Below are 14,309 nucleotides of genomic sequence, written 5' to 3'. Positions count from 1 at the left end.
AGTTTATATTCAGCAGAGAGAGAAAAGAAAGAAAAGAGCCCCACACTGCTGTAATTTAATCTAAATCATGTGAACGATATTGACTCAATGCTGAAATAACCTACTCACGGGTGAAAGCAATGTGTAATAAGGTTTATTCAAATAAGAATGGGGCAGGAAATTCTGATTATTTTACATTTCAATTGGCATAATTTCAGAATTTCAACCATATATAAAGCAGTTACCTTGGAGAAAAAGACTTGTAATAAGCAAACTTCAACACCTTCAAAATATTTCACATTTTTTTTTTTTTAATTCTTCTCTATCACTGATCTTCCCAACCCTACTTGAAAGATTGTTCTTAACCCCTTCTGGCTTTGGCTGCCTGTAAACTGTTTCAATTGTGACTGATTTGTGAATTCTTCTGCAAATTAGGCTTTCTAGATAAAGGGCTCAGGGTGAGTGGTTGCCCCGTGTGGAATATACCAACCACAGTGCAGACACTGTCTCCTTCTACATCCCACCAGCTGCCTCTGGCGGCTCTTGGAGTGAGTGGGGCAGGCTGCTCAGCAGGGCGGGCGTAGCTTCCTGCGCAACAGGTATTTTAGCAGGGCGAAAAAGACAAGCAAAGGAAAGGGGGGAAAAATATGAGGATGAGCTGGCACTGTATTTCAGCGAAATTCTCCCAAGGCTGAGAAAGCAGAGGATGTAAAGACTCCAGTGCAAGTTAGCTACTGGAGAAACAAGGTCGGTTTCCCTAGGGGGGCGGAAAAAAATAATCAAATACATCAGTTAAGAGATAGGCAGAAAAGTCTGCCAGGGCCACAAGGCACAAAGAGACCAATTTTCTGAAATGCATTTCATTTTAAATTAACTGCTCTCAGATCAGGATGCAGAATAGAGCCAGAACAAGTTGGGGGAGTAAACACAACGTGTGTGTGTGTGTGTGTGTGTGTGTGTGTGTGTGTGAATGTATAAACAAAGGAACTTCTACATGACTGAATTTGAAATATTTTTGCTTTATCAGGGAATTATCTTCCAGATATTGTGGCGAAACTTGAATCCCACAAACATTAGCAAATTCCCTTCATTTCTGCTCATATTTAGTACTTGTCACCCAGCAGAACCACAGGAGTGCCCACCTCTGGGGCTTGTCTTACAAACTGGCAAGAGAGTGCCTTTCAAATAACATAATGAAACTCCAAAGTTGGAGCTACAGCATGCATGAACCTACTAAAAAACAAATAACACACCAAAGCCTATCAAGTCTAAGGAACCTGTGCTAGGACATTAGGATTGATAGTACTCAAGGAAAGGATTCCTCAGTTTTTATCTAAATTCTTTAGTGTGCACAGATCACATCCCAGCACAGCTGGCCTGTCCCAAGCTCATGTAAGCTCCTGTAAGGAGGCAGTGGTTCTCTGGGGTCAGCAAGGGCCTGCTGTCCCTCTGGCCTTCAGACACAGATGCAGGCACCACAGCGGTTCAGCCCGACTGGGGGGGGGGGGGTGTCCAAACCTTCCCCTCTCTGTGCAGACTTCCCTGGCTTTGCCAGATTCCCACTGGTGCTTTCTTTCAGGGACCTCTAGCTCTGTATAATTGAGTGTTCAATGACATTCTTCAAGTTTCTTTCTCCTCCTTTGTTTCTCTAAATAGTTGTAAACTCGAAGAAAGCCATGGCTGTTTTTCTCTTAGTTACTTATCTTCAGGGCTTGGCATGGTGCTGAGGCTTTGTGAAGTGGGTTGGTGTGTGGGTGTGGAGAAAGGGGATCTCTACAGCACAAGTGAAAACCTGCCCCTTAGTTTTTGCTGACTCCTTGCTTGGTGGGAGTGTGTGCTGGGGATGAGACAGAAGGATGTCCAGTTAAGTCACATGACACCACTCTGACTGTCCTTAGAGGGTGGCTCGAAGAGAATAGAATCAGCAAGAATCTGGGAACAGAAAAATCTGGGTTTGAAGCTTGACTTTAGTATTTATTACATGGTAACATTGAGCAAATCTCTTTTTTGTTATTGTTTTTGTTGTTTTCCATTAGGAAAATTGGAATAATACAACTTTCTTGCATCTTTTGGGTGTTATTCAATAAGGTAATGCATTAGAGAAGACCTAATATAGGCAGAACGTTGTTCCTGTAATTCCCTTCCTGCGCTAGTAGCCAGTGACCTTTTTTCCTGAATTCCCTGGAACTAATTTCTCTTACACTTGATGTGACTTTTTTGAGAAAATCCATAAGGAAGTTTCTGTGAGGAAAGTCTGGGGATTCAAAAGCCCAGAGGGAATTGGATTGTGGTGGGTGACTAGTCCAAGGCTCCCTACTTACTAGATACACACGGCCCAGCAAATAGCACTTTTAGTCATACATAAGCACACACACACACACACACACACAGACACTTAATTTCAACATAAATTTGTATATGTATAAGTAATCATAATCTATTGTACTAGTTTTTCATTGCTGTCACAATTACTGCAAATTTGAAACAATATGATAAAACAGATTATTTTCTTACAGTTCTGTTCACATGGGTCTCACAGAGTTAAAACTCAAGGTGTTGGCAGGGAGGTGTGTTCCTTTCCAGAGGATCTAGGGGAGAATGCGTTCCTTGACTTGTCCAGCTTCTAGAGAGTTCCTCCATTCCTAGGCTCACGGCTTCTGTCTCCCTAAAGGCAGCAGTGGCTGCCTAAGTCCTTCTCACATTGCTATCTTTCTGGTTCTCCCATTATGGCCAGGAAAGGTCTACTTCTAAGGAACCATGCGATTATATTTGTCTACCTGGATAAACCAGAATAAGGTCCACATCTTAAAGTCGTTCATGTCACTCACATCTCCAAAGTCCCTTTTGCCACGTGAGTTAAGACATTCACAGACTTGCATAGTTAGGCCATGGACATTTTTGGGGGTGCGAGGGATTATTCTGCTTACCGCGATGATGAGGCATGCATTTCACACCTCAGGCATGTGGAAGGCATAGATGCAGAGGATTTCTAAGCCACCTCAGTCTGTAAGACGAACCCATGTCTTCTTCAAACTTCCGACACTTTGAATCTCTTCTCAGGCTACAGGGCGTCTGGCCTCCTGCCTCCTCTAGACTTCATTGCAATCATGAGAAGTGAAAATGACTACTCTAAAAACAAAGCTCTCTGAGTCTCCTATTTCTGTCTGAACCACCCCGTTCTCTGCCAGACTTAGCTCGGGTTCTTGTTATTCAAACTGGGTTCTCATCCACTCACACTTCCTGAAACCTTCAGGTTGCACCAACCTGTTGGAGACTGGACCTACTCCCGATACTTCCTACGCAAGGTACGCCGGCTCCCGAATCCATCCTGAGGCCTCCAGGACAGAAAGAGCCCAGGGAAAATATAACTCTATTTTCAGGAAGTTACCATCCTATTTCTCACTGTAGGGTTATTCTGGCATTGACCCTTCTCCCATCCCTGCACAGCCTCAACCTTTTTCTGGTCTCTGCATGCTACAGACTAGCGCTCTGCCTGAAGACCATCCCCTCCGCAGCCCTCGGTCCATCTATGTCCCAGCACCACTGGGCTCTGCTAAACTCTTGCTCTGAAGAGGGTACCTTCAGAGAACCCTATTGGGACAGGAACAGACACTGAGCTAATTTGGTCCCATTGTCAAGAATCCTGGACTTGAATGGGAATCATAGGAAAGAGATGCTTTCTATCTCTGTTTGTCTTGTAACACTGAGGATGGTGTTAATCGAATCCAACAGGATCTACCTTTTCTTCATGTTTTCTCTGATTCTGCTTTGTTGGCTTCATCCCACAGTGCTTGTGGCAACCACTGATGGATAGGTTAAACTATTTGATTAACATTCAAATTCCAAACCTTTCCAAAGTTGGACATCCATGAACTTGTTGGTTATATGTCACAAAATTTTAAAAACTATGTTAGTTTTAACTGGATTACTCCTCACTGATTTTTTCTCTCTTAAAAATGTTGGTAATGCCTTCTCTTGCTGGGCATCAGGTCTTCCTCAATAATGTTACTCTGGATTATTGTGTTGTATAATAGAGTTTGGGCTGACACAGCTACTCTAAGATTTATTTATTTATGTATTTATTTTTAAGATTTTATTTATTTATTTGAGAGAGAGAGAGTGAGCAAGCGAGCACGAGCAGTGGGGAGGGGTAGAGGGAGAAGCAGATTCCCCACTGAGCAGGGAGCCCAATGCAAGGATCGATCCCAGGACCCTGAGATCATGACCTGAGCTGAAGGCAGATTTTAACCATCTGAGCCACCTAGGCATCCATATAACATTTATTTAAAAAAAAAAATAAATAACACTGGTGAAACAGAGAGTGAATGATTAGACTAAGTTCCTTTGAATAAAAACATATTGATGAAACCTGCAAGTCATTTTTTTCTTACTTTGGAACTAATTATCTATTTGTCTGATTTTAAACATATAAATATTATAGACATTCACATTTCACATTATGATTTTGTCCCGAAAATAATAAGAAAAATACTTTTCTTGGGGCTCCTGGGTGACTCAGTCTTTTTTTTTTTTTTTTTTTTTTATGATTTTATTTATTTATTTGACAGACAGAGATCACAAGTAGGCAGAGAAGCAGGCAGAGACGGGGGGAGGGAAGCAGGCTCCCCGCTGAGCAGAGAGCCCGATGCGGGGCTCGATCCCAGGACCCTGAGATCATGACCTGAGCGGAAGGCAGAGGCTTAACCTATTGAGCCACCCATGCACGCCGTGACTCAGTCTTTTAAGTGGTTGCCTTCGGCTCAAGTCATGATCCTAGGGTCCTGGGATCAAGCCCCATGACAGGCTCCCTGCTCAGCGGTGAGCCTGTTTCCCCCTCTCCCTTTGCCTGTCTCTCTGCCTACTTGTGCTCTCTCTCTGTCGAATAAGTAAATAAATAAAATCTTTAAAAAAAGGAAAAATACTTTTCTTAATATTTTCTGAGATGATAACTTTGTATTTTTTTAAAAATACAAAGTTATCATCTTTATTTGACAGACAGAGATCACAAGTAGGCAGAGAGGCAGGCAGAGAGAGAGGAAGGAAGGGATCGATCTCAGGGTCCTGGCTTGATCCCAGGACCCTGAGATCATGACCTGAGCAGAAGGCAGGGGCTAAACCACTGAGCCACCCAGGTGCCCGATATCTTTGTATTTAAAACCCTGTGTTTGATAATTAAGTTGAAGAATATATTTCCCTGAGATGTAATTCTATCTTGCCTCTTCCTATGGCAACTCTTTTCTGTGTGGAGTGAATATTTTCCCTCAAGTTTGGCCAAGATAAATGCTGATTTGGTAAAACAATTGACATTTCATTTATTTGTCTGAACTTCCTTTTCAGAAACTATGTAGATGGTATTAAAGAGCCTATTGCATTTTTCTCACAAAAATCTCTCCAACAAATCATATGTCCAATGGAAGTTACGTTTTTCTTTCCAGTTGCCTCACTTGTAATTCAACCATGAGCTCTAACATTTTTCATTGAGGTGAAATTCAAATAATACAAAATTAATTATTTAAAGTGTATACTCCAAATGAAAACCCTATGCCCATTAAGCAGTCACTCCCAATTCCCCACTAATCTAGGCCCTGGAAGACACCACCTTGCTTCTGTAACTATGGATTTACCTATTCTGCATATTTCATATAAATGGAATCAAACAATATATAACTATTTGCATCTGGCTTTTTTAACTTAGCTTGATATTCTTGAAATTTGTCCAAATTGCAGCATCTATCAGTACATCAACTTTAGTGCACATATATACCATAATTTATCTGTTTGCTTACTGGTGGACAGTTGAATTGTTCCAAACTGTTGGTTTTTGTGAATAGCACTGTTCAATTTTTTTGTATGGACACCTGTTCTCCAATCTTTTGGGTACGTATCTAGAAATGAGATCCCTGGGTAATCTGGTGCTTCTCTTTGACATTTTGAAGGAATCATGAAACTATTTTCTGCAGTGACCACATTAGTTTACATTCCCATCAAGAAAGTATGTGTGTTCCAATTTCTCCATATCATTGGCTTTGCTAAATTTATGAACTCTAGTAAGTTAAAAAAAAATCTTTGAGATTTTCCAGAGGTAGGATAATGTCATACTGCAAAAAGAAATAATTTTTTTGCTTCCACATTTGGATGCCTTTTATTATTAATTTTCTTGTCTAATTTCTCTGGGTAAAACTTCCAGGATAATGTTGAATAGCAATGATGAAGACGGGCATCCTTACCTTATTCCTTAACTTGGGGGTGGGAGACTTTTCAGTCTTTCACTAGTAAGTGCAGCATTTGCAAGTCTTTTTAGAAATATTGTTTATCATGTTAAGTAAGTTTTTCCCTATTCTTAGTTTTCTGAGTGTTTTTATCATGAAAAGGTATTGAATTTTGTCAAAGGATTTTTCCCCATCAATTTAGATGATCATCTGTGTTCATCTGTGTGATCATCTTTTTCTTATGTTAATTGTGGTGTATCACAGTAATTGATTTTCTTACGCTTAATAACTCTTGCATTACTGGGATAAACCTCATTTGGTCATGGTGTGTAGTCCTTTCCCCCTATTGTTGCATTGAGTTTATTTTTGCTGAGGAAATTTGCATCTATGTTAATTAGAGAGGTCGGTGATTTTTCTTTTCTTATGGTGCCTTTTCCTGGCTTTAATAACAGTAATGTTGACCTCAGAGAAGGAATTAGGAAATATTCTTTCCTTCTTATATTTTTTGGAAGATTCTGAGAAGGGTTGGTATGTAATTCATTTAGTGTTTGCTAGAAACCACCAGTGAGCCTTCTGGTTCTGGAGTTTTCTTTTTTTGGAGATTTTTGGTTATTGATTCATGCCCTTTACTTGCTAGAAGTCTGCTTAGATTTTCTACTTCTTGAGTCAGTTTTGATAATTTCTAGGATTTTTTCCATTTTTTCTGTCTATTTTAGTTATGTTTGGTGTATGTTGTTCTTAGCATTCTTTTATAATCCTTTTCTGTAAGATTAGCAGTGATGTCACTTCTTTCATTTCTGATTTTAGTTATTTACATCTTCTTTCTCTTTTTCTTTGTCAACCCTCCTAAAGGCTTGCTAACTTTTTGTGAATTTTTTCAAAGAACAAATGTTTGGTTTTGTTGGTTCTCTTAGTTTTTTTTTTTTTTTTTCTGCACTCTATTTCATTTATTTCCACTTTAATCTTTATTATTTCCTTTCTTCTAGATTTGGGTTCAGTTTGCTGTTATTTTTCTAGATTCTTAATGTTAGATTCTTGATTTGAGATCTTTCTTTTTAGTGTAGGCAAGTGCATTTACAATTAATTATTTACAACTATTTATTTACAACTGTTAATTTCCCTCTAGACAGCTGTTGCATCCCATAAATTTTTTCTTCCTCTCAAAGTATTTTCTATTTTTTTTTTTTTTTTTGAAAGAAAGGGTGAGAAGGAGCAGCAGAGGGAGAGGAGAGAGAAAGAATCTCAAGCAGTTTTCATGCCTAGTGTAGAGCCTGACAAGGGGTTCCGCCTCTTGACCCTGATAATCATGAACTGAGCTGAGGTCAGGAGTCAGACCCTCAACTGACGGAGTCACCCAGGTGACCCCTCTAATTTTCTTTCTTATGAATTTTTTGACCTATTGTTTACTTGAGAATGTGCTGCTTAATTTTTACATTTGTAAATTTTCCAGATTTCTTTATGTTATTTGATTTTCAACTTATTTCATTGTGGTCAAAGAAGATACTTTGTAGAGTTTGAATTTCTTAAAAGTATTGAGACTGTTTTTGTGCAGTCTAATGTATATCCTGGAGAAAGTTCTCTATGTACTTAAGAAGAATGTGTTCTGCTTCTGCTCTGTGGGATGTCTGTTTGTGGGTTTACTGGACTATTAAAGTGTTCTGTTTCCTTAGTGATTTTCTGTCTGAATCTTCTATCCATTATTGAAAGTGGGATATTGGCGTCACCCATGATTATTGTAGAACCATTGCTCCTTTCAATTCTGTCTCTTTGCTTTATGTATTTTGCAGTTTTGTTGTTTGGTGCATCTATGTGTTGTATAATTGTTACATCTTCCTGATGATAGAACCTTTAATCAATGTATTATGTCTTTCGTGGTAACTTATAACAGTATTTGATTTAAACTCCTTCTTGTCTGTTATCAGCATAGCCACTGTAGTTTCCTTTTCATTATAATTTACATGGAATATCACTTATTATTCTTTCATTTTCAACTTACTTGTATCTTTGGATCTAAGGTGATTTGTTTTTGCAGACAATATATGATTAGATAGCTGTATTTTAAATGGTATGTTTAATCCATTTATAGTTAGAGTGATTACTTATAAGAAAGAGCTTACCTCTGCCATTTTGATGCTTTTTCTTTATGTTTTATGTTTTTTGTTGTTGTTGTTGTTCCTCAGCTCCTCTAGTAAATACTGCCTAGATGCCTGGGTGGCTCAGTGGGTTAAGCCTCTGCCTTCAGCTCAGGTCATGATCTCAGGCACCTAGGACTGAGCCCTGCATTGGGCTCTGTGCTCAACAGGGAGCCTGCTTCCGTCTCTCTCTCTCGCTCTTTCTTTCTTTTCCTACCTCTCTGCATACTTGTGATCTCTCTATGTCAGATAAACAAATAAAATCTTTTAAATAAATAAATAAATACTGCCTGGTTTCTTTTGTATTTGATTCTTTGTGTGTGTGTTTTCCTCTCCTCATCTTCATTTTCCATATATATATATATATATATATATATATATATATATATATATTTTTTTAAAGATTTCATCTTTAAGTAATATCTACACCCAATGTGGGGCTTGAACTTACAACCCTGAGATCAAGAGTCACATGCTCCCTTGACTGAGTCAGACAGGTGTTCCTTTTCTGTATATTTTTATGTTATTTTCTTAGTAGTTAACCTGGGATTTACAGCTAACATCCTAAATCTATAGCAATCTAGTTTAAATTGATGTCATCTTAGCTTCAATAGCATACATAAACTCTACTTCTGTAAAATTCTTCCCCTTTCCCTTTATGCTGTTGGTGTTGTTACAAAAATTGTGTATATACATATATAGATATAGATATACATAGAGATCTATAAGTACACACACAGAAACACTGTATGGCTTTTAAATCCTATGAAAACAAAAAGTAGAGTAGCAAACAAATAATATATAATTCTGGCTTGATATTTACCCATGTAATTACATTTATTGGTGTTCTTTATTTCTTTTTCTGGCTTTGAGTTACAACTAAGCATCCTTTAATTTAATCCTGAGGATTAAATCCTGAGGGAAGTCTCTTTTTTTTTTTTGAGGAGTTTTTAAGGACTAAATTCTGAGAGACTCTCTTTTGCTTTCCTTGCAGAGTAGGACTACCAGCAATAAACTCCCTCAGTATCTGTTTGTCTAAGAATATCTTAATTTCTTCTTCATTTTTAAATGGTAATTTTACTGGATATTAAATTTTTGGTTGAAAGTTTTTGGATTTTTTGTTTGTTTGTTTGTTTTGTTTTTTTGCACTTGAAATATGTCTTCCCCATTATCTGCTACTTTCAAGATTCTCTTTACCCTGTCTTTTAATAGTTTGATTAGAATGTATTCACTGTAGGGGTGCATGGGTGGCTCAGTCCATTGAGAGTGCCTGATTTGGTTTTTGGCTCAGGTCATGATCTCATAGGTCATGGAATTGAGCCCCATATCAGGCTCTCTGTTCAATGGAGAGTCTGCTTGGGGATTCTTTCCCTCTGTCCCTCCCCCACTTGCACTTGTGTGCTCTCTCTCTCCCTCTCAAATAAATAAACAAACAAAATTTTTTTTTAATGTAGTCACAGGGTGCCTGGCTGGGTAGCTCATTCAGTTAAGCATTTCCCTTCAGCTTAGGTTATGATCCGGGGGACCTGGGTACTCCTCTCTCTGTCTAGCAAATAAATAAAAATCTGAACAACAACAACAACAACAAAGAACGTATTCACTGTAGATCTTTTTTAGTTTATTCCCCTTGGAGTCCATTCAGGTACCAGAGTCTGCAGATTCATTTTGTCTTTCACCAAAATTGGGAATTTTTCAGCCATTATTCTTTAGTGTACCATTCACTTCTTCCTCTCTCTTCTGAAATTAACATAATTCTATGTAGGTATATTAGTGATGTCTCACATGTTCTTTAGACCATTTATTTTTCTTCATTTATTTTATTTCTGCTACTCAGGCTCAATAATCTTACTTGCTCTATTTTAAGTTTATTGATTCTTCCTCTCCCTGCTCACATCAGCTGTTGAAACTCTAGTAAATTTTTCATTTCAGTGATTGTATTTTTCAGCTTTTCTTATTTGTTTCCTTTCTCTATTTTATTTCTCTTTACTGACATTATATATTTGTTCATATATTATTATGCTTATCTCCTTTAGTTCTTTGTCTATCCATTGTTTTCTGTAACTCTTTCATCACACCTTAGACAGTTGATATAATGTCTTTGTCTAGTTAGTCCTGTGTCTTCTGCAAGGACAGTTGCTTTCAATTTCTTTTATTCCTTCTGTGAAATTTCTGTTCCTTTGTTCATATTGTGAATTTTGTTGGTGGTGGTGGCACCTGCACATTTTGGTTATTATAATGTGCTAACTGTAGGAATCAGTCTTCCTACTTCCCATAGTTTTCATGTTTTTCCTTTCTGAGAGGTGCAGTAATCATTTGTTTAGTGAATTTTCCAAACTAGTTCTGCAAAGACAGTGTGTATGTATGTGTGTATGTGTGTGTGTGTGTGTGTGTGTGTTTCACTGAACTCTGTGTTCCATCATTACAGTGATCAGCCAGTGATCCAAAGAGATTTCCTTCAGTGACAAGTACTGTCCTAGTTTTTGTAGCTTGACTCTGAGCCAGGCTACTTTTTCAACACTTAGCCAGGCCTCTTACAAATCTACCTTTGTCTTTATCTTCTTGCCGAGAGCCCAAAGATCAGCCAGGAATGCAAGCTTATGGTCTTTTCAGAGCAGGCAAACAGCCCCAGGCTCGTATTTTGGACTCATTTCCCAGGTGCAGTAGCCTTTTAGAGTCCTTTTTCCCCTGAGAATCTTCCTCCTCAGCTTCCTCCCTCCTAGACTTTAGTGTACCTGCTTCTTGACCTGTATACTATCTCTCTCCCTAAATGTCTATGAGTAGTATATACCTTTAAAAGCTACCAGCAGATATCACCTTGGGAAACCAGATGGGAGATAATCAAAGGCAAACCTTTGTATTGGTCCCTAGGAACCACCACATACATCAAAACACCCAACCATAGTTTTAAAGACTAAGGTCTATAACCTCTCCAGCTCCACCTCAGCAAGCTACATTAGGAATTCAGGCTGATATCCCTACAGCTACTGCCAGAGATAGTAGGCCAATAGGCAAAACTGTCAAAATGTCTTTTTTTTTTTAACTGATATTTACCAGTCTCTTTCTTCATGAGGTACTTCCCTGGTTGCTGCAAGTTTTGATTAAAGAATTCTTAAAAAGTTGATTCTATCTGGCTAGAGTGGATGGACCAATGGTTAAAACTCTTTCTTCCATCATTTGTCATGATATCACTCTTGAGTTTATTATTTATTATTTTACTCTACAGGATCTATACTGGAGAATGACAAATGGTATTTATTCCCAAGGAAATGATAACACTTTGGTGGTGATAAAGTGTAATAATGTTGTGACAGAGGCATGCTCGGTACTGTGGGAACCTCAGAGAAAGGACAGGAACCTGATCAGGGTGTGATATGTCATAGTTACTGAGTCTTGCAGGATTCGAGGGGGCAGTGGGCTTAGAGGTTTCCAAGCAGAGGAAATCAATGGTGCAGATTTGCAAAACAGTGTGAAATGCTGAGTGTGACACATAATCTGGTGCAGCTGGGGGAATTGTGAAGCAAGTGTTGATTTCGCTAGATTATTTTTCTACCTGGTAGCATGGTTGACACAGAGGAGCACATTTTGGGCACTATCAGGCTGGAGGTAGAAAGAAGGGTCAGCAGGCCATTCAACCCAAAAATGATGAAAACTTTTGCTAAGGCAATGGCATGGGGTGGAGAGCACGTGTGGATTTTATCCTTAATTTAAGAGGTTGAATCTGGGTAATTTGGTGACAGATCAATGTCGCCAAGGAAAATGTGGTATAAAATAACTTCCAAATTTGTGGCTTGCATAGCTAAATAAATAAATGGAGGAAGTCTTGTATCTGACAAGGGGAAAAGATGAGGTCAGTTTTAGGCCTACCATTTCTGAATTTCCTGGGATATTCAAGTGGACTTGACTTTTCTTTTTTCTTTTTAAATTTTTTAAGATTTTATTTATTTATTTGATAGAGAAAGAGAGAAAGAGAACAGCAGGGGGAGCAGGAAAGGGAGAGGGAGAAGCAGGCTCTCTGCTGTTCAAGGAGCCCATTGAAGGACCCAAGCCCAGGACCCCGAGATTGTAACCTGAGACGAAGGCAGACACTTAACTGACTGAGCTACCCAGGTACCTCTGGACGTGACATTTCAATTGATTTTTCATTAGTTTGACAAATATTTGTCTAAGTATCTGGGACACAGGAGAAAAGTGAGGACAATTGCCATATACATAGGAATCATCTAATGCAAAACCTTTCTTTTCTTCACTGTTACAACTTTCTAAAACAAAAACAAAACAAAACAGGAAAACTCTTGTGAGTTTTTTTTTTTTTCCTGGCCCAAAAATAAAGCAAAGCAAACCAAACTAAAGAACTTATTTTTGAAAGAAAATTTTTGCAAAACATATATGTATAAAAGGAACTCATGTACATGAGAATACATGAGGAATTCATGTACATCAATGATAAGAAGAAACACAACCCAATAAGTGGGCCAAAGATTTGCATAGCTTACCAAAGAAGAGAACAGAGGGGGCAGTAAACACCCTCCTTAATCATAAAAGAAGTGCAAGCAAAAGCAGATATTACAGCACTCTATACCCACAGGAATGCACAAAGTTTCAAAGACTGACAGGGCCATGTATTGATGAAGATGTGAAGCAACAAGAACACTCAGGTATTGTCTATAGGAAAGAAAAATGGTATTACTGCTTTGGAAATAAGTTTGACACTATTGTAGAAAGTTAAACAAAGTTCTGCTATATGACCCAACAATTCTATTCTAGGCATCTACCTAAGAGGAATGAAAGCACATGTCCACACACTACTTTTATAATAGCCCCTAACAACTCACAATGTTCGTCAACAGGTGCTTTACTACTCAGTAAAAGAACAAAGTATTGGTACATGCAACACCATGGGTGGACCTCTACAAAAATGTACAAAATAAAAAACAGCAAAGACTCTATGCTTGTCTTAGTCTGTTTGGGCTGCTGTAACGAAATAGATCAGGTGTCTTATAAACACCAGAGATTTATTTCTCACAGTTCTGGTGGCCCAGTCCAAGATCAGGGTGCCAGCCTGCTTGGGTTCTGGTAAAAGCCCTCTTCAGGGTTGCAGACTGCCCACTTCTCACAGTGTCTTCACATGGTAAAAGGGGACAGGGAGTTCTGTGGAGCCTCTCATAAGAATACAAGTCCCGCTCATGAAAGCTCAATTCTCATGAGCTGTGTACATTCCAAGGGCCCAAACTCCTAATACCATCTTTGGGGGTTAAGACTGGTGAGACCATAGCAATATGTTACGTTCCATTTATGTGAACTTCTAAAAAAGGCAAAACTATAGTGTCAGAAAGCAGATCAGTGGTGGCCTGGGGCTGGGGGCTAGGAGAGAGAATTAATTTAAATGAGCCATGAGGAGCTCTTCAGTGCCAATGGAATGACTTTGTGTCTTGATTGTAGTGGTGGTTTTGTGACAGAAAGCAACTGCCAGAATTCATCAAATTGGACACTTCATGTGGATTACTTTTATTGTATGTAACTTGTACCTCCATAAAGCTGAAAATAAAGAACTAATCCCAATAAAAGGACAAAGTGAATATGAATGCACTTAATAAAATCTTTAAAAATAAGCCCTTGTTGAAAACAGGAATTTGTTACCATATTGACATTATTCTTGTTCTGCAATATCCCTTTGGCTTCATTTAGTCTTTCAGAAGAATATAGTTGCCAGTGAAAGTTGTGCTTTCTCAGATTGTGTGACACTATCTATGTGTCAGCCCCATAACAAACCTTATCTCTACTTGACTTTTTGAGATACTATTACAGGAAGCTTTCATTTTTGCTCCCACAGTAATGGCTAGGGCCATGAACATCCTTAATGGCACAATGCTGTTTCCTACCACTTTAAACTAGCAGTGTGGACAGCCCTTTGTTGTCTTTTCCATCACCAGCAAATGGTTGGTGCCATCTCCTGGAAAGAACTGTCCCCCTTTAGGTTCTAATTGTAAGC

The sequence above is a fragment of the Mustela erminea genome, chromosome 7, assembly GCF_009829155.1.
Source record: "Mustela erminea isolate mMusErm1 chromosome 7, mMusErm1.Pri, whole genome shotgun sequence".
NCBI lineage: Eukaryota > Metazoa > Chordata > Mammalia > Carnivora > Mustelidae > Mustela > Mustela erminea.
This window is presented reverse-complemented; position numbering follows the sequence as displayed.